We start from the raw sequence: 22176 nt of genomic DNA on the forward strand, positions 1-22176 counted from the left end.
TGAAGCTAACCATAACAAACAAGCAGTATATATACTAATACATCAAAAAATATACAATATCAGGAATACACACTAAGAGCTGCCACTAAACGTGTGCACAATCTACTAAAAAGCTATATGGGAGAATCCTAGTGTAATCATGCTGTGAACTGCAAGAAGATGGGAGTTTACAAGAAACATGCTCATTCAAATCTGTCATTTAACCCTGTGGGGGCCAGGGTTTGCATGAACCAGATCCAGTGTGATTCTCGCTGTGATAATACCTGCGCTCGATCGCGTTCAAGGTTAGGCTCAATGACCTCAAGGATGCTGAATTTTAGTTGAGCGATGTTGTGCCTGCAATTGAGCCAGTTTGAGCTAATGGGGAATTTACATTTTGCTTACGTATACGGCTCTTGTGCTCAGTTATGCGGACACGCAAGCTGCGCTCTGTCTTCCCTACATAATAAAGGTCACAGGGACATTTTATGTAATACACGACATGATTGCTGTTGCAAGTGGCTGTGTATTTAAGAGCAATGGGTTTACCCAACCTTGGGTGGTTAATGGTTTTGCCGGTAATGGCATTATTACAATTGGAGCAGTTCATGCATTTGAGCAAACCTTTTTACTGCGCCTTTGGTTTGGGAAGATTTGTGTTAAGAACTTCCTTAAGATTGCGTGCTCTTTTGTATGCAAAAAGTGGTGGCAAACTGAATATGTCCCCAAAGTCTGGTTCAGATTGTAATAAGGACCATCGGTTTAATAAGATTGTTTTCACTAGTTTTGATTGGGTTGAGAAAGTGCATACAAACACTTCCCTGAGAGCCGTACTAGGCTCCATTCTTTTCTTTAGGAGAGTTTCAGTGGTGTGATCTGAGTTGATACGTTTGATGCGGAGGAACTGAGAATAGGGTAAATGCTTTTTGAGTGACCAGGGGTGGAAGCTTTGATAAGCTAGAGCATTGTTCCTGTCAGTAGGTTTGGAAAAAATGGAAGTCTCAATGCTCCCATGGGATATGGTAATCATAACATCCAGAAATGGAATTTGTGTTGCAGCTATGTGATGGGTGAATTGGATTCTGGGGTTGATGGTGTTGAGCTGTGTGATATTGTTTTCTAGATCCTGAAAAGTGCCTTGCCATATGATGAGGATATCATCAATATATCTTTTAAAAGCGAGCAAGTGAGTGTTCCATTGAGGTTGTGAGAGTATGTGTTCCTGTTCGAACATTTTCTTGATGGAAATTCTCCACTTCTGTCTATTTCACAGCTACTTCAACTGGCAAGGACGCTACTTTCCACAGTTACATGGTACATCCATGGGCTTCTCCGGAGCCCCCAGCTACGCTAACATCTTTATGATGAAGTTCGATTCTAATCTAATTCTAATTCTATCTAATTAATAAAACGAATTTCGTAGCGCGCACTGCATCGCATTTTGATAAGCAAGGTGCGCTACGAAATTTGTTTTAATAATTAAATTGTGTACTTACCTGCAATTATCCATATGCCGGTTTTTAGCACCTTCCACCCTGCCCCTCCCACTCCCCGCCTCCCTGCCCCACCGTAACTCCCTCCACGGGCCGCAGCTGGTCGCAGGCATTAGATCTACCCACACAAGTGAGGTACCATTTTCTCAGAAGACTTGGGGAATGCGGTGTGGGTGGAATTTTGTGGATCCACGCAGATTGCAGACCTTTCTACCACAGAAATGTGAGGAAAATGTGGGATTTTTTACAAATTGTTAGGTTTGCAAGGGATTCTGGGTAATAGAACCTGGTCAGAGCCAGTCCAGTCACCCCATCCTGGATTTCCATGTGCGTCCAGTTTTAAATAATGTATAGGTTTTCTAGGTTTCCCTAGGTGCCGCAAGAGCGAGGCCTCAAAATCTACAGCTAGGCACTTTGCAAAAAAAGGGTCAGTTTTCACTGTAAAAGTAAAGTGTGTCCATGTTGCGTTTTGAACCGTTTCCTGTCCCGGGCAAAAGGCCTACCCACACAAGTGAGGTTTCATTTTTATCGGGAGACTTAGGGTAACACAGAATTGTAGAGCAACTGTTATTACCTATTGACTTTTGATGCATTTCAGCCTTCCAAATGAAAGACTGTTTTAAAAAATAAGCCATTTTGAAAAATGACCTTCAATTCTCATACTACAATGGGTACACACAATTTCGGAAATGTGCAAATATCTACTGTTCTAACCTCTATATTTTGTTCCAATTTCAGAAATTCATAGATGTCGTTCATACTGATTTTTCCATGTATATATGTTCCCAAATTAATTGCTATCAATCCGGTACCTAATGAAAAAAACCATTGCAAGACGCTTCTCAGTTATTGGCTCTGCGTTTGCCGGGTTCTTGGTGAACCTACAAGTCCTATATATCCTCACAACCAGAAATGTACAGCGGATGTAACGGTATATTGCTTTCAAACAGTTGTCACAATTGAAAGAAGTTACAGGTGAAAACATTGTCACAAATGACTGTTTTTCCAAATAATATTTACTTTTTCCTGTATTCAACTGTTAGTTTCTATAGAGACACCTTGAAGGATCTACATAAATGACCCCTTGATCATTTAGAATGTTGACTACTTTTCTAAAATGTATAGCTTTCCAGGATCCATTATTGCTTTCATACCCATTTCTACCATTAACTGGAAGAAGGTTGAAACCCCAAAAATAGCAAAAATAGGCTATATCCCAGTAAAATGCCAAAAATGTGGAAACAATATTGGTTTTCTGACAAAAGTCTGTCAGTCCCTAAAAGTTGGGAAAATTGTGATTTTAGCCCCACAAACCCATTGTTGATACCATTTGCAGGCAAAAAAAACCAGACGCTTTCATTTGCAGCACTCTTTTCCCATTTTTCCCCCCAAAACTAAATGTAGCTGTATTTTGGCTAATTTATGGGTCCCCTCCAGGGGAATCCACAAACCCTGGGTACCATTAGAATCCCCATGATGTTGGAAGAAAAGGATGCAAATTTGGCATTGGATACCTTATGTGGTCAAAAAGTTACAGGGGCCTAAGCGCAAACTACCCCAAATAGCCAAGGGGGAGGCCTAGCAGCGAAGATGTTAAGAAAGGCACATTGTGTGAAAGAGATTGAGGGGCACAAAAGGAGCATCTTTTGGCAAGGATAATATCGAATAAAGTAAGGAAGGACTACTGTCCTAGCGGAATAAGGAGACAGGAGGACTCCAAGTATGCTTCAATGTTTAGACCGAAAAAAAGAAATCTCTAGTGCAGTTGCCAAGCTGGTTGTTTGAAGATGTGAAATACAAATTGGACATGTGACCTGAAATTCTCAAAGGTTCTTTTGGTGGGTATAATTGGGCATTGCACTTTAGCTTTGTTCAGATTCCCCTTTAGACTCTAAGAGGTACAGACCTCTTTGCGACATCTCTGTTTTGTGATTTCGTGCTGTACATTTTCCTTTATTTGAGAACTTCTACAGACGTTCTGCTATGCTGACACCTTTCTCTGCTTCCCTGATTTAATAAGGTTTCCAGGATTCCCAGTTAGAATAGGGTTTATCATGTCTTCTTGGACAAACTCATTTATTGAAAGAGGATCGAAGCTCTCATTCTATGCATCCAACTTTATTTCTTTTTCTTTGTGCATTAGCTACCAAATTCCTCAGTTACTTTCTGTTATTGAGGATCAATTGTATTCATCATTTAGTGATTTTGTATTTTTATGCTATGTTTCTGCGACTGATTTATATTGGCTTGGTTTTGAATTTATAATAAATCCATACTTAATACCATCAATCGATTTTGAACTATACCCTGTGGCCAAATGGGTTACACTGTAATTGGTAGATTGTAGTTGATCCTAACTCTTTTTTTTCCCTCAGGCACCTAGAACTTAACATTGCAGGGGAACAGGAAGTATGAGTCCACATTTGATGCGTTCACAATAGTGTTAGGCACCTCTGAAGAGACCTCATGATGCATGCGCCCATCATACATGGGTAATTCTTTCAAAGCACAGGGAGCCTAAGGCTAAGATCCAAGTGTCAATTTCGCTTGGTGACCAAGGGTCAAAAAGGATGCAGCTCACCCTAGCACAGCGTTGAGGAACACTGCAAAGATATTCAAAGAGTTAGACCAATGTTTGTTCTAGCATGTTGAGAACATAGCGTATCAATGTGCCCTTGGTTAGCATCAGCACTGAGCAGTTAAGCTATCTCATTGGAATTCCCACAAGCCATGATAATTGCTACTTATAATTATGCGTAACCTAGCAAACAAACATTGAGAGGCAAGCATGGTTGATTGTTAGTATTCTTTGACATTAGTTCCAGTCAGTGACGGGGTGGAGGGAGAACCAGAAATGTACAGATGGTCTAATCTGCAGCATTGTGGGGGCTTTCAAGACCAGTTGTAAGCAGGCCTCGTTGAATAAGTTTTGTGAGCATTGCTCAGCCCCAATAACATTTTAATTAAATAAAAATAAATCCTTATTTTTTATAAAGTGCTTTACTGCAACTTGGGGCTTTGAGAAATGAAAATAGAGCTAATAAAAAAAATAGGAGAAAAAAATAAAGCTGATATTCTCCGAAGTAGTCACCAGTCAAAAAGGTAACTTTGGAAAATAAAACTTTTGTGTGAGTTACTGCAACGTAAATTGGTGCTCGTTCCTTTGAACCTACTTTAAAAATGCTGTCATACTTTTGATTTTTCAGCGATTACTCGCACCATTGCATACAAGTAATCATCCGCCCGTCTTAAAATAAATATTATGTATATATTACTCGTAAAATAAATGATTATTTAATATGCTTAGATTTCATTGAACGCGTCTCAGTTCTTAGAAATACTCTTTTCATTTCCATTAAACACACTCATGCACCTGCACCTCTGTCCCCGTCCTTTCCTATCAGCGTGCAGATAAATCTTCACAAGTAATGCGACAAACTACTGCCAGGCAATCAGCTTAATGTTCTGGATAGATTCATCAACACTCCTTTGCATGAACCTAATAAGCAAACTAGGCTGGCATAAAAAATTGAAGTTGTCTGTAACCTTTGGACGGCGTAAAGCAGATTCGTATCATATAGACGGTGATGAGGGAAGATTTGAACCCAGTCTCAAAGCAATCTAAAACGCTACTTTGCTAGGCAACCAAGAATTATACAAAAACTCTTACACGAATTGAGCTATAACGCAAACTTGACCTACACTTGTATAAGGGAAACACGCTTATAAAAATGTATGAGGCCTTAAAGTGCCCTGCTCTGTTGTAAACCGTGTGATTTATTTCCAGGTCTCTTCATAAAATAATCTTCTACATGAAAAACGTTACTTTCCAATGTGGTAAGAAAGAAAAGGATTTGAATTTGATTGTAAAATCCCTTGATCAATATGCTCCATACCGGTAATATTGTACATGTATATATCAAAGTAACTCAAATATTTAATTTAATTATATGTGTGGGTATAGGATGGATGGATACACAGTCAGTGAAAATAAGGGTCTTCAAAAAACACATCTTACGTAATAAAAAAACAAACACATTTAATGCTGCAGTGATTATTCCACAAGACAACAAAATTGACATGAGAAAACATATTTTACTGTCTCAAAGACTGCATATAACAATTACTTGGGAAACAATTCTTCTATTAGTCACAAGGTCTGTTCAATGTCATTTTACCACACGGCACAAATATAATCTCTTGCATGTTTGTTTTGTTTTGCTTTTGTTATAATGAGTACACATGAAAAGTTACCATAGCATAAACGATATATGCAGATGTAAAGAGTACAATATTCCATTTATTATCATTGTTGTGGGGCCCATTATGACTCCCTCAAGTTTCACCTTTCGTGAGTAGTAGCCACTCCCCTCCCTCAACAATGTTAATAATTAGCATAGTTATAGTTAGGATCAGGATTCCATAGGAAATTACTTTTTTAGTTTCCTAAGAACTTTTGCACTATTTGAGGAATTTTCAGAAAACTTTCCAAAAAAATGGTTCATCCACTTGAACTCTTTCCTGGAACGTGTGGGGTGATCTATTAAGTGTCCCATAGGAAATGAAGTAGCAGAAAGCTAAATCTCGATCCTTGAAAGAGTGTTGTGATTTGGTATAAACCTGCAGCAGTTTTTTTAGAAATTAAGGTTAAACAGGTATAGATATCTAGTGATGAGGTAACTTTGCAGTACTTCCATGCAGTACCGCAGTACCAGAAGCTGAAAACCAGCAAACTGCTAGGGTGACCCAGACTTCCTTGGTACTACCGCGATGCCAAAACATGTGATCTGATTGGCTGGCCGAAACATGAAAAGAAAGGTGTGGACGCCATTTTATGACCACGGGACTAAGTCCCTGTGTCGTTAAAATCAAATTAAATGAAGGAATAAGGAGACAGGGTAGGGGTACCCAGACCCCGTGTTCCTTGTGGGGAATGGGGGTCACAGAGGGACATACCCTGGGGTCAAATTAAAAAGATTTTTATCATGGTGCCACTGTACTGCCATACTACCATGGGGCTCAACACAGCCCCCTGAATAAATGGATGGGGCATTGGGGCGCTGCAAAACCATTGGGAATTGCCAGCAAAGGTGCCTTAGCTCCCCGTGAGGAGCTTGGAGGCAGGGCCGGGCCACAGGCCATCCTTGCAACTAACCCTATACGGTGCGTGCAAGGATATGTACTTATGGCCTGCTGCCAATTCCAATCTGTGCAATGCCAAAGGCCGTGCATGGCAGGGGGGTGACTGCCAATGGGGGGTTGGGCACAGGGCCTAGCTGCAGGCTGGGCCACGCAGTCAACCTCACGCTGTACACAGCCAAAGGTGCTGCATGGAGGGGTATGGCCTCCCGCGGTGGTAGGGCGCAGGACCTGGTGCGAGTAGGTCTAGTTAGGTATGGGTATATTAACAAGACTAACAAGAGATTTACATGAAAAAAAATTGAGAAATTCACTGCAAATACCAAAGGGAAAAATAGAGTTATAGTTAGGTGAAAATGTTGGTAATGTGTTAATCTAAACAAAACATAGAAATTCACTCGTTATAGTTAACTGATGTTATTGCATCTCACACCCTGTCCACGTTCTGCTTATTACTTCACATATTAAATCACTCATGTTATGTACTATGACATCATTGATAACATCAATGTGACATCTGAAATGATATAATTGATGACAACACTGTGCATGGTGATGGGGCAATAGAACCCAGTTAAAATACACTTAGGGTTATAAAACAAAACCTAAAGATTCACCTGTTGTGGTTCATCATACTAATCGTAACTCGCACCCTGTCATGCTCTGCTTATGACCTGACATACGACATCATTCACAACGTGCTATACAAAACAATTGATGACATCTAAAATGACATGACATTATTACTGATATCACTGATATTACATGAAATGCTACCAATACTTTGCTCTTTTCTCCTTAAAAAGAAATCCTGAAAATAATTTGCAATATACTAAATTTCTCACCTAAAATTCAGGAATTGCTATTGACACACTAGTTGCTGATATATTAAACCACCCAAATTGCCTGTTAATACACCATGTAATAGTGATGTACACAATACTAAAGTAATATAATACTGTTTTACACATTAACGGACTACATTCTTTAAAAAATATTTGTTTTCAAATACTTGCAGCAATATTGAGGCAAATCGGGCAGTTGGAAGCCACTATAATAGAAACAACATAGAAAAGACACACACTATGTCACTAGCGACCATGCATACACTGTCATAACATAAACTGAACACAATAATAAACTAAACAACAGTTGTAAAAAAGAAAACACTCATCCCGATTATAAATTTTGGCAGTGTGGGGGTAGGTGGCGCCAAGAGTCACTGCAGCCCACCCGCCGACCAGATTACAAGTAATTTTGGGCCCGATGTAGGTAATTTCATTTTACCACTTCTTAAATACCGAATTTTACCGATTCGGTATTTAAGAAGTGGTAAACTAGAGGGGGGGGGGATGTAGGTATTACAGAATCTGTAAATACCGAATCGTTAAGATTCGGTATTTACCGATTCTGTATATTCCGATTCGGTAATGCCTATTGATTCCTATGGGCATTGAAGCCCATAGGAATCAATGGGCATTACCGAATCGGTATTTACCGATTCGGTAAATACCGATTCCAGCAAGGGTGCAGGGGGTGTCACTTTGACACCCTCTAGCACCCCAAATACAGGCATGTGTGCCATGTGGCACACAGACATGCCCTAAGGGCATGTCTTATCTGTCACATGGCATAGGTGTGCATGCACACATGTGCATGCACACCTGGATTCGGTATTTTACCACCCAATTGGATTGGGTGGTAAAATACCGAATCTGAAAGGCCTTTGGGACTCAGAAGAGTCCCACCTCCATCTAGAAGTTACCGAATCTGTAAAAATACCGATTCGGTATTTTACCTATTCGGTACATTTACCGAATCGGTAAAATTGGCCCCCTACATCCCAATGACCCATTTACCGGTCGGTAACGGCCGAAATCGGCCGTTACCAGCCGGTAAATGGCCACCTACATCTGGCCCTTTGTGTTCTGGCGGATGGGTGGCATGGCGGTTTCTGTGGCGATGCCTGTTTGAAAGGCTGCGGTGCCTTTAAAATAGGCACTGCAATCGGAACGTAACACAGGTTCCTGCACAGCAAGGAACTGCGGTGCATGCCCATGTTGTGCCTACCTGCATGCAGCCCCAGGCTGAGGGGGCCCTCAAGGGCCAACTTGTTTAAGCACCACCAGCCTTTTCATGGAGGTCCTGAAACTTGTAGTATGCATGGTTGTACCGCAGCGGCACCACCTGCATCTCACAGTGGCCCTGACCACCGCACCACCAGCAGTCCTGTTACGACCCAACCTCCCAACTCTGGTGCTCTGGTGACTGGAACGACACTGCTGCGCCACCATGAGTCAAGCGGTCTCTAGACAGCCAGACTTAATATTATGCCCTCCGTATCATTCTACAACACACACACATCATGATTTAGAAGTCCTCCCATGTAATATAAACATTCCACCAGTGTCATATGACCAAGCATCCACTTATGGAAACAAAGAAGAACGTACAGTTAGACTACCACAAGCGTGAACATAAATAGCATTATACACTCAATCACATTACAGACAAATAATTATAAAAACAGAAAAGTGGCATAACAAACCCATAACCCTACCGCAGTATATAATGATTGTGCAAACATTCATTTATTACTACAGAATAAGAGACCCGTCATTCTGGTGCAGTACATGCCTAAGAAATAAAAATGCTTTAGAAAAAAAGTAGATCCAAACTAAAGTAATCAAATGTAAATATCTAACTTCATCATCACATGATTAGAATTATCAACAGTAGTATCATGGAAGATATAATCAGCGATATCATGAGTAATGTCTGCAAAAATTACATTTGATATCTCATTAGTATACGAAATGTCCCCAATTTTGTCCTGGTTCCTCAATATTTGCCTTTTTGGTTAAGCTGGCTTCAAAACATACTCTGAGAAAAAGTGTCCCTTTTTGTGTAGTCGCCCCCACTGTTTGGGACTGATGCTGCTTGTTTTTTTTACTCTGTGCACTGGGTCACTGCTGTCCAGGCCCCAGTGCATGTGCTCTGATCCCTAAAACATGGTAAAACTAGTAAGTCATTACAGTCTGTTTAGCTTCCTTATAAGGCCATAGTATATGGTTCAGAAAATACACCTGTAGTATACAAAGTTTAATGTGGGCTGTAGCACATATTTTGCTTCCACTCGTATAACAATGAAAACATGACTAAAGACCGTGCAGTCTGACTGCTCCGGTTTAAACCTGCTGTCTGGCCTGTCAAAATAATACTTTGACAGAGAAAAGACCTTAAAAAAATTATTATGCCTCAGAGAAACATACATTAGGCCACATAGTTCGTGTCGTTTTGCATTGATTGTCGTACGCAAAATTCCGCAAATTACCCTGTTACACCACTTTGCATTATTACGCTTCATTCGCGGTAAAAAATTACAGAGAAATGCACCATTCATGTCTGTTGTTCGCTGTGATTTTGTTAACTGAATCCTCACACAAAAGAATAACATGAGGATGCATTTCACCCTAAAATGCAGCACGAAATGACAGATTTGCATTTCATGTAATTTTACATACTGTTACCAAACCTTTGCATAATTGCATGTTGCCCTTATAATATTGGCACCCCTATGTAGGCCTTGCAGCTCTGAAGATAGGGGAGTGGTGTGTAAAAATGGGACAGAGAGAAAGTTAACTTCATCATGACCCTGCAGTGATAAGTCCCCAAAACCTATTTTTGATGTGGAAGGCCCTGGCTGTTTTATGCGAAAACTAAGCCCAGATTAAAATATTAATTCTGTATCTCGGGTTTGAAACTAGCTGCAAAAATAATTCAAACACTGTTTTTAATGTTTGTTGACATCATAATTCAATGGGGAAGTTGGATTTTCAATACATATTTAGGTAAAGCAACTCTTAGAAATGTACTTTTTTCATGCCCAAGACTCATGGCTGCTAGATTACATTAGCTCTCCAGCAGTTGTCAAGTGAGTGCTTCACCTAAATGAGGTATGTAAACTGTTCCCAGAACAGGGACAATGGCCTGGGAGTGGTGCAGTGTTTTTTCCTTGACAGGAAGACCAGTTGAGGTTGGCCTGGGGAGTCCTTTCACAAGTAAACTTCAGCTGACACTTGAAAAGGCCCAAACCTTTGTCTCTCTAGTGAACCTGGCACCAATCCAATGGGAGGGGAGGAAAACTATGCCCCCAAACTTTTTTTGAGTGATCGCAGAGGAGAGACTACCCATTACCCTGACCACACATCTGAGTGGGCACATTGGCCTTGCGCAAGGTGGGTGAAGCTCTCACCATGCTGGAGTTTGGGGAATAGGGTGTACTGTGGAATTGTTTGCAGTGGAGTAAACATGAGATGCTGCAAAATTGGTAAGGTTTGCCCGGAATATTTTACTCGCGTTTATTAGGGAAGAGCCAAGAGTCACCCCCACCCACTAGTTGGTTCTAGGGATAAATATGCCACCCCAGTGCACAATCCTGAGAACACTCTCTGTACCTGTAGAAGAACAGAAGAAGGACTGCACCTGCTATTTGAGACCTGTGAGCAAACCTAAAGGGCTGAACCTCCTCCCCCTTGTGCCCAGCATGAAGAACGGCCTCTATAGACCACTTAGCTGACTTCCTGTGTGGCTACAGAAACATAACAAACTACAAGAAGCCTTTGGCAAGAAGTGCCCAGCTGAGAAATAGCAACTGGACCTTGCTGTTGCCTCTGTCTGACACCTTAAGAATCTCAAAGGGCCTTTCCCTAAGATCCTGGGGGCCTTGAAGTGTACTCCTGTTGTTTTTGGGCAGTAGAAAAAACTTTGGAAATTTTCAAAACCTTTTCCTCCATATTTTCAATGGGTCCCACCAGAAAAGGTATGTGAACGGCAGTTCCAGAGCATTGAATAGGATTTCAGCTTCATACTCAAAGATTCCTGTGCCTCTGAAAAAAAGTCTCATTCTAAGTTGTGACTTAAAAAATGCTCAATGAGAAATCTGCAAAGCTCTAAAGCACCAGTGGGACCTACCTCATGTACGTATCCAGACTGGGGGTCCAGAGAGGTGGCTAAAGTTTCAGTGGCAAGACATGCAGGGGATATTTTTCTTCTAACAAAGTGGCAAAGATCTATTCTGCTTAGAGATGTAGAAGAAATTACAAAAATGTTCTTCAAAATAGTGTCAATGTCCTTTTCTGAAGTGATACAGACCTGTTGGTGTGCAAACTTATCCTAAATCCAGCTCATGGGGCACACCAACTGCTAGAACCAAGAGCGGTGTAGTCCCTAAACGAACTTTGGTGCTCCCCTATTAGATCCGCCTCTATTACGCATAAGCCAATTTCAATACCAGATGCTGCATCATTATTGTAAGAATAATATACAAGCTTTGTTGTTTCAAAGCTTTATATAATGAATTAATAGGCAATTACATTAAGCATGCATGAGCAAGTTGTCGGAAGACTATATAGATCATTAGCACAGCAAACTCAATACAGTTCTAAATGAAATTCGGTATCGATTTGCCTTCTAAAGGTGGTGGATAAGGGTCTCCTCCACATAGAAATATGTAGGACTTTTGTCAGAGACATTCATGCATTCTACATGAGTACATGGCTGTCAAGATATTCACTAATAGGGAATGAGCAAGAAGTCCCTGAGCCAGCTTTCCCCTGCCACTCACACCTCTGTGCAGGTCCGCGCTCTGTCTCCTGTATATAAAGTCATTTTTCTCCACAGATTCCCTCTAACCTTTGTTTCTTTTTCTCCACAGATTCCCCTCTAATCTTTGCTCTTTCTGCACAGATTCCCCTCTAATCATCACATTTTTTTCCCCTCTAATCATCACATTTTCCCCTCTGACCTTTATTTCCTTTTCTCCTCAGAGTACCCACTAATCATCGCTTTTTCTCCACAGATTCCCTCTTACCTTTGTTTGTATGTCTCCACAGATTCCCCTCTAGCCCTTGCTCTTTCTCCACAGATTCCCCTCTTATCATCATTATTTTCCCCTCTACCTTTGTTTCTTTTGCTCCTCAGATTCCCCTCTAGTCATCTCTTTTTCTCTACATATTCCCTCTAACCTTTGTTTCCTTTTCTCCACAGATTCCCCTCTTTTTTAAGTTCAAAAGAAGTTTATTAAAAGGAATACAAGGTAATAGTTCAAAATGGGAACACAATATTGCGAGGAGAAACAAAAAGGAAAGGGGAAGCAAATGATGATTCTTGGAGGAGAAGGAACAGAAAAAAAAAAAAAAAAAAATGTAATACAATAGTAACAATTCAGAACACAATGGATTAATCATGGGTATCAATAGTGAAAAGGTAGAAATTATAAAACAGGAACAGTAGAAACAAATGCAATTAGAGTTGTGCATCAAAACAGATTAGCAAAACATAAGGGAATGAAAAGGGTGTCAAGGAGGTTTAGTAACCTCCTGCTGTTCAGGTCGTGGGCGGAAAGAACGGGTTGTACAGTTATCTAAATATAACGTGATGGGAAGCCAAAGCTCAGCACGTTTAGCTGCCAACTGTGCAGGAAAAACAAAAGCAGTATCAAGTCTGTGGTTGTGGCAAACATTATACCACCAAGCTTTGACGGTAATGCTGGACGCAGATTTCCAGTTGACAGTTAGTTGTTGAAAAGCAACTGCTAACAATAAATCAACAATACGAACATTTAGATCTATCTGATCCCAGCAAGGGGAGAGGCTTCCTAAAAAGATACGTTCATGTGAGAATGGAATGCTGGTGGAGAAGATAACATTAATTTGAGCCCAAACCTGTAACCAAAAGGCATGTACTTTTTTGCAAAGAAACAACATATGAAACAAAGTGGCGTTAGGGGAGGAGCATGACCAACATGTGTCTGGTGTAGCAGGGAATCGTTTGTGGAGGGTAGAAGGAGTATGTAGTAAACGATTGTAAATAAAGAATATGGTTTGCGTCAGAGAGGCAGATCTGGAGGTTTTACGAACCTTCGTCCAGATCTTATCCCAAAGCGAGGTTGGCCAGGATAAGGAAAGATCACTTTCCCAGTGCTCCTCCACTGTACTTTTGACTCTGGGATGATTGTGTGTGTGAAGGCATTTGTAGAGGACCGAGGCTTTGGGGAGAGTAAGTAAAGTGGAATGAAGTTGGGCAGTGGGGTTAGGGGAAGATGAGTGTGAGGTGGGGAGTGTATTATAGATTTCCATAACTGATGTTCTGAGGAGGAGGTATTGGGGAGCAGAAGAAAGGGGTAAGCCAAAAGTGGAACGGAGAATGTGAAAAGGCAAGAAAGCAGATTGTGAAAACAATTGTGAGATCCAAAGCAAACCCTTGGCCCTCCAGGATTTCCAGAAAATGGGTTTGCCATGAATGAGGAGGTATTTATTATGCCAGATGGTGGATGAAAGGAAATCAGCAAGGCAGACAGGAGGAGGAGGGTGAGAGGATAGGAGAAGTTTGAGAGTGAATTTATGTATGGGAGTGAAGAGTGAGGAGGGTTTGCGTGAAAAAGAGATACATTCAGCAAAAGAGAAAGGTGAGAGAAAAAGGCGTTCCACTTTGGTCCACAATGGACAAGGGGAATCAGGATCTTGTAACCAAAAGGAGGATTGACGTAACAAGAAAGCTCTATGATATGCCAGGAAATTCGGAAAATTGACACCACCTTCAGAAGCCGGACGAGTAAGTCTAGCAAGAGACATTCTGGGTTTACTCTTGTGCCATAAAAAGGATGATAGAACTGAGTTTATTTTTTTTATGAACTTAGCCGGAATGGCTATGGGTATATTGGAGAGAGTATAGAGAACAACAGGGGATAACACCATTTTGATAGTGTCCAAACGACCCCACCAGGATAGATAAAGAGGGTGCCACTTAGCCGTGAGGTCAGATAATTTCTGGATGCATTTGGTTAGGCATAGGGAAACAGTGTCAGGGATGGAGGGGGTAATATGCAATCCCAAATATTTGATATGGGAAGAGCTCCATGCGAAATTGGAGGCAGTAAAGTCAGTCTTAAAGGTGAACTTCATTAGTGGCAAAATCTCACATTTATCATGATTTAATTTATAACCCGAAATGGAGGAATAATGTTGTACTTCTGCTAGAAAAGCGGGAATAGAAACAGTGGGATTAGAGATGAAAAGTAAAATGTCATCTGCATAGGCAGCAAGCTTGATGGAAAGATCTTTTGTCTGAAATCCGTGGATATTTGGATTTTGGCGTAGTTTAGACAGAAAGGGTTCTAGGGCCAGGTTAAATAAAAAAGGTGAAAGAGGGCATCCTTGACGGACACCTCTACCAAGATTAAAATAGGAAGATGTTTGGCCATTGGCAAAAACTGCAGCGCGTGGACGGGAGTATAATAAGGAGATTAAGGAGAGAAATGTAGGGCCAAATCCGAACCATTTAAGAGTATGGAAAAGGTAAGGCCATTCCACCCTATCAAACGCCTTTTCAGCGTCTAAGGCAATTGCTGCGAGGGGGTGTTGAAGTCGTGAGGATTTGGATAAAATATTAAATAAGAGTCTTGTGTTGTCAGTTATGGAACGTCCTTTAACAAAGCCTGACTGTTCATCTCCTAAAAGGTCAGGGAGGGTGTGATCTAACCTAATCGCCAGTGATTTAGCAAAAATTTTGTAGTCTATATTGACTAGGGAGATAGGCCTGTAGTTTTTACAATACTGGATGTCTCTCCCAGGCTTAGGAATTAAACAAATATGAGCATCTGAGAAAGTACCGGAGGAAGAACCAATTTCAGCAAAGGAGTGGAGGAGAGAATGGAGTTTTGGGATAAGTAATTTTGAAAAGTGAAGGTAGAACTCAACAGTAAAACCGTCTGGGCCAGGGGCCTTGTTGAGTTTTAAACGTTGGAGGGCAGTAAGCAATTCTGTTTGGGAAATATCGGATTCTAAGGAAGAGAGATCAAGAGGAAAAGAGGGGGGGGGTTGAATAGTAGAGAAAAAATGAGCAAGAGATTGAGGAGAAGAGGAGGTGTCTGAAGTGTATAAGGTCTCATAGAAATGGGAGAAAGTGTTAAGAATGTCAGCATCCTTGTGTTGGAGATGTGCTTCAGTGTCATAGATCGACTCAATGTTCACTTTGTTGTGTTTGACCTTCAAGTAATTAGCAAGAATTTTGCCAGCTTTGTTCTTACCGCCATAGAATTTAGCACTGGATTTAAGCAAATAGAGAGAAGCATCTTCAGTAGATTTTTCATTAAATTTGATTTTGGCAGCGACAAGAGACGTCAAACTATCTGAGGAATGGGAGGTAAAGTAGGCGTGTTCCAATCTTTTAATGTCACGAAGGAGGTTTTTGGTAAAACTGCGGGCAGCTTTACGTTTGGTAGCGACAAAATTAATGATGAAATCACGTGCAGCTGCTTTGAAGGTGTCCCAGAGGGTATGCCGGGACACGGGTGGGATATCATTGAAAAGAAAAAATTCATCAAAAAAAGTAGAGAAAGAAGTGGAAAATTTGGGATCCAAAAGGAGGGCATTATTAAAACGCCACCGTTTAGGACCATCAGTTTTGGGTAAAACCTCAAGACAGACCACCACAGGGGCATGATCAGAAAGCAGAATTGGGCCAATTTCTGCCGCCTGAAGCGTTTGAGAGAGTGCATGGGAAACAAAAACATAATCGAGACGTGATTGGGAGCGATGATGAGGGGAATAAAAGGTAAACTCTTGTAGGGTCGGGTTACATAGACGCCACGAGTCAACGAGTTTGTGTTGCAAGATGGCTTGAGTAAAGAGTTTGTGTGATTTTGTAGGAATATAGGAGGCATCAGATTTCCTGTCCAGAAAGGGATCAAGAGGGTGATTACAATCCCCTGCAAGAATAAAATTATCATCCATGAATTGGGTTATACGGGGAGAGAGTTCAGCCCAAAAAAGGGGTTCACCATTTGTGGGACCATAAACATTAGGGAGGGAGATTGGAACACCTCTAAGTGATAGTTTGACATGACTCCATCTGCCGTTATCATCCGAGGCTTGAGAAATGAGTGTAAGAGGGAGCGATTTACGACATAAAATAGCAACACCATTACGTTTGCCATCACCCTGTGAGTAAAAGACATCACCCACCCAACCTCTTTTAAGTTTCTCAGATTCCGTGGCTGTAAGGTGAGTTTCTTGAAGAAATTCGATGTCAATATTTAATTTAGCCAGGTGAGATAAAATGCGCTGTCTCTTAACTGGAGAATTAATGCCCTTAACATTCCAGGAAACAATATTTAAAGACATAAGTTACAAATTAAAGCAATAGCATTGTGCATGAAAAATTCCAAAATAGAAAACGGAAAGAAGAAGAAAGCAGAGAGAGAGAAGAGAATAATACAAAGGTGAAGGAGAGAAAGAAAAGCAGAGTGAAGAAGAAAGAAGCAATACGTAAGGAAGAGAAATACAAGAGGGAGGAGGAAACCCAAGATTAAAAAGTAGGTAGTAAAGAAAGGAAAAGCAATGTAAAGAAGTGAATGGAAGAGTGGAAAGTAAAAATGCATGGCACAGAGGAGAGAAGAGATATAACCTGAGGAAGAAAAATCATCATCATTATGCATGAGCGGAAAATATTTAGTCAGGGAAGGGGAAGGGAACAGGATCGAAAACGAAAAACAAAAGAGATACATAAAACATGGGATAAACATACCTACAAAAGAGAAATACGAGAAGGAGTTGAGGGGAGGAAGGGGCCAGGTAGGTAAGGCAACACAACTGAGGTCGGCCAGGCACAGAACCGGGAAGACGTCATCAAACAACGAAGGGTTCCTGTGGAGACAAATGCGGGGGAAAGAAGAAGGTGTTACACAAGACAGCAACTATACAAGAACTATGAAATATAACATGTGAGAAAACATCACGAGACAAAAACATTCAAAAACAAGTAAGTAAATCCAAAAAAGGAAATAACCATCATTACGGAACTTGAAACTAACATCGAAGCTGATGAACGGAAACAATGATCAGCCAGAGGTATGAAGCTTACAACAACAGTACAAGATGAAAACAATAGAATCATGGAAAACAAGCAAGAAACAAGGATCAGCAAGAAATAAATATGCAAAATCAGCCAGGGGAGGAGGACGAAGGACCAGAGGCATCCATAGCAGAGGCGTGGTGCGCGTTGATGAAGCTCTGGAGTCTCACTGGATCTTCATAGGTGGTGGTTTTGTTGTTATAAGTAACTTTGAACAAACAAGGATGGTATAGGCCATATCGAGCACCCATAGAGCGAAGGGCCGCTCTCATGCTTAAGAAGGCTTTCCTGCGATTGGCAATAGCTTTGGCATAGTCCTGGGCGAAGAACAGCGGAGAATCAGACCAAGTCAGTTTAGGAAGAGCCTTGGCAGCTGCAAGAACTTTCAGAAGATCAGTGTACTCCAAGAAATAAAGAATTACACCCCGTGGTTTTTGTGACATGGAGAGTAATGAAGGTAGGCGACCCAAACGATGTGCGCGTTGGATGTTAAGAGAAGTGTCTTCTGGCAAGCGCAGCAATTTGGGGAGGAAGGATTTGAAGAAAGCAAGCGGATCAGACCCTTCAAGACCCTCCGCAAGGCCATAAATACGAATATTATTGCGTCTTCCTCTGTTTTCTAACTCCTCCACCTGCTTCTGAAGAGCGCCCACCTGCGAAGACAAATGTGTGACTGTGGTTTGAGATTCTTGAAGGGAGGCGACGGATTGTTCCACCGAAGAAACTCTTGTTTCAATTTGGGACCAATTGTCAGTTAGAACCTGAAGTTTGGCATTAGTCTCCTCCATGAAAGGGCGCAGTGTCCCAATTTCCTCGAGGAAGGGACGAAATGATCTGATTTCCTCCAATAATAGCTCCATAGAAACGGGAGATGATGACTTGGGTGGCGAAAGCGGATGTTTCTTTAGCCGTTTAACAGTTGTTTTCCCTGAGGACGGCTGAGATGACGACTCCATGGCTGTCTCGGAACCTGAAGATGCAAGGGAGTCTTCTAATTGGGAAAGAGCTGAAAACACTTTGGAGTTCTTTACAAAAGCCACCTTCGTAGACGATTTGGAGGAAAAGCGAGACATATGCTTTTGTCGTCCCATACAGGGAGGCTAAGAAACGTGCAGGAATTGCAATGTAATATCAAAAGGCTAAAGAAACAGTGTAGAGAAGGTATAACAGTATGTAGTTCAGTTCAGTTATGACGTTACAAGCAGTAGTAACATGAAGAAAAAGTCGAAGCTGGATAATCCAACAGAAACATTGGGAAGAGAAATCATCCAAGACAACGTTGCCAGGATAGACAATGCCTATTGAAGAAGCATAACAGCATAGTCAATTATGGAATTAGTAGAAAAGCAGCCAGCTGAAGTAGGGAGGACATTGTGACAAAATCGCCTGTATAAAGAGAATAGCCAGGAAGGAATTCTCAGCAGCATTAAACATGTCACAAAGAAACTGTATTGTTCGCTGAGGCAGTAAGTAATCTACAGCCTCCACTCACTACTTAAAACATTAATGTAAATCAATGAGGACCTTCCAAGAAGTGGCTGAGGATGTCTGCATGGTGGGAAGGAAACTCATGAAGCGCAAAGAAAGCGTAGCCGGCACTGCAGCATAGAGGCAGATGTACTTTGGGATGTTTAAAATGGCGGTCGCTTCATGATAAGAGCAAATAGGCTGAATTGCGCATTATCGTTAAGTCATTAAAGCAGGCTGCAGCTGTGTGGGATTCACAGGAATCAATCCAGGGTTGCACCGAAATGCGGGTGAAAAAGGAAGAGACCTGCGCACTCGCCTGTGTGAGAGAGACGCTCCGTGTCGGGACCCACAAGATGGCGGCCGCGAGCACCGGAGCGCCTCAGAAATGCAGCAGCGGAGAACTCCGTCGTCCGCTCAAACAGGAACTTCCCGAACGTCACACAGCATGGCGCAGACCTTCCGACGGTAGGAGCGGACCTCCAAACCAGGAACAGAGGATGATATGTGGTAAGTCCCCCGGTGCTGCGTCGGAGCCTACCTCAGGCGCCGCCATCACCCACGGCGCCAAGCCACGCCCCCCCACAGATTCCCCTCTTATCTATGCTCTTCCTCCACATATTCCCCTCTAATCATCACTTTTTTTTCCCACAGATTCCCTCTGACATGTGTTTCTTTTTCTCTACACATTCCCCTCTAATATGTGCTCTTTCCCCACAGATTCCCTGTTAATCATCACTTTTTCTCCACAGATTCCCCCCTGTTTCATCACCTTTTCTTAACAGAGTCCCTCTAAACTTTGTTTCTTGTTCTCCACAGATTCCCCTCTAATGTTTGCTCTTTCTTCACAGATACTCCTCTCATTATCCCTTTTTTCCCATAACCTTTGTTTCTTTTTCTCCTCAGATTCTGCTCTAATCATCGATTTTCTCCACAGATTCCCTTGAACCTTGTTTCTTTTTCTCCACAGATCACACTCTAATCTTTGCTCTTTTGCACAGATTTCTCTCTCCCAGATTCCCTTCTTTGCCTTATCTTGCTGCCCAATCCCACCTCTCCCTCCCCGTGCTTCAAAGCTTTTTTCCCACTCTCCCTCCTAGCTGTTTCCCTCACCCACTCTCCGCCTCTAACTGATGATCTCACTTGTGGTACCTCTCTTTAACTTTACAACGTGTATAATTAATCATATGATCATCAATTGCAGTCAGGGAGCATCAACAAAAATACAGTGACTATTGCTCCTGCAAATCCAAAGATCAAAGACACATAATAGTTGCTCTTGAAATCTGTCCAATGAATTTCACTACAATGCACTTACTTCATCTCCCAACATACACTGCTCCGCAATTAGTTCATTTTTGCATGTCTGAAATCCTTATTGATACTCACATCATTCTCCTGAAGTTACCTTGTCTTTCTTGAACCAGGTTCAGCCTAGGGCTGGGTCAAGTTAAAATGTTGTGGAAAACCATATGGACCATGAAGGTACCATACTCAGATCTATAGCAAATAGTTGGACAATCTTGGGTCAGCTCCATTCGGAACCATCACCTCTACTATCAGATTTGTTGGCGTGCAAACTTATCCTAAAATCCAGCTCATGGGGCACGCCAACAGCTAGGACCAGGAGTGGTGAAGTCCCATTATATGGTCTTTGATGCTACCTGATTGGATCCATTTCTATTTTAAATACGTCAATTTCATTAACAGACACTGCAACATTCTTATAACAATGTCAGACAAGGGCTGTTGTTTCAAGGTTTTATGTAATGAATTATTAGGGAATTGCCTTAGGCATTCCATCAGCAAGTACAAGAATAGTATATAGATCAAAGGCACGGAGATTCAATACAGTTCTTTATGAAATCTAGTAGAGCTCTACCTTCTACAGGTGGGGTTTAAGGGTCTCCTCCATATCGAAATCTACATTTCCTTTTAAAAGGCTTTCAACAAAGACATTCCTCCTTCTACATGAACGCATGGTTCTTAGGATATTCATCATTAGAGAACGAGCAAGAAGGAACAATTTACTTCAGAATACATTTGAAGATTCTCTCATGGTAGTAATGCATTGGATTTTAAAATATTCTCACAGTATGTTTGAGCATTTCAAATGAGGCACTGTATGGTGGTAGCCTGGGACAGGTGGAATGTCCTTGGTCAGGTACGGTGAGGGAATGTCTCTGAGAACATTCTCTGTTTATTAGTGTGAATCTCGCAATTCTTTATTGATTACAATAAGAACAGCAATAGTCATACATTGTGATTTCGGTGCAAGATGGAGGACAGTGTAAAGTGCAAGTGGGGGACAGGATGGGCGGAAATTACAGAGTTTTACTCCACAGAATTTCGGGAAGTTACATGAAAACTCAGTGAGATTCTGGTATGTTGCACTGCTCACGCTGATTTTTAGCACAGGAACTTGTTCTGCGCTGTAAAACAGCCATGCCAGAGGGCTCTACCTTTTTCTGCTGCTCGAGTAGATTTTCTACTTGAGCAGTAGCATTTTCAACTGAATGGTAGTGATCTGCTGCGACCACCCGTGTTGAGAAATCTTGCCAGTACTACTCTTAAGGCTAGATATTTCTTACTTGTGCTCACCATCTTTAGGTTGGCAAACCGCGCATGAGAAAAATGCCATACAGTGGTTCATAGAGTTTTTCCATTAACTCTGCTGTTAGAGCGGAGTTTACTGCCCACCCATAGTTTAAACACATAAGCTTAGCTTTTTTGCATTTAATGGGAGAAATAATTGACACCCCCACAGTTTTGATTGCCAGGCTTTCACCTGCATCAATCCGTTTGGCGTTTCAAACGCGGCCTCCTCACAGTCAGTCAGAAATTGCACCACAGACTCTGTCTAACTCAACTGTTGACCATTATTTATGCTTTACTTTAGCTTGGTGTTTTTTCCACTTAAATCCTTAAAAATGAATACCTCAGGTTCCCCTTAGGGGATTTTTGTGGTTTTTATACCATTTTGTTTATAGAATTGTTCTATCTTTTTATAAATTGAAGTTAGATATTTATAGTGTTGTGTCTTTGACTTTTTGGCTGTTTTGGCACTTCTAAATGTTTTAAACATTTTCTCTATATTATGCTAGTCTTCTCTTGCAGTAGCTACCAGAGGTTGAGCTCAGGTTTAAAGTATTCAAATGTTTTACTCTACTTAACATGTCAATGA

The sequence above is a fragment of the Lissotriton helveticus genome, chromosome 4_1 (assembly GCF_964261635.1).
Source record: "Lissotriton helveticus chromosome 4_1, aLisHel1.1, whole genome shotgun sequence".
Lineage (NCBI taxonomy): Eukaryota > Metazoa > Chordata > Amphibia > Caudata > Salamandridae > Lissotriton > Lissotriton helveticus.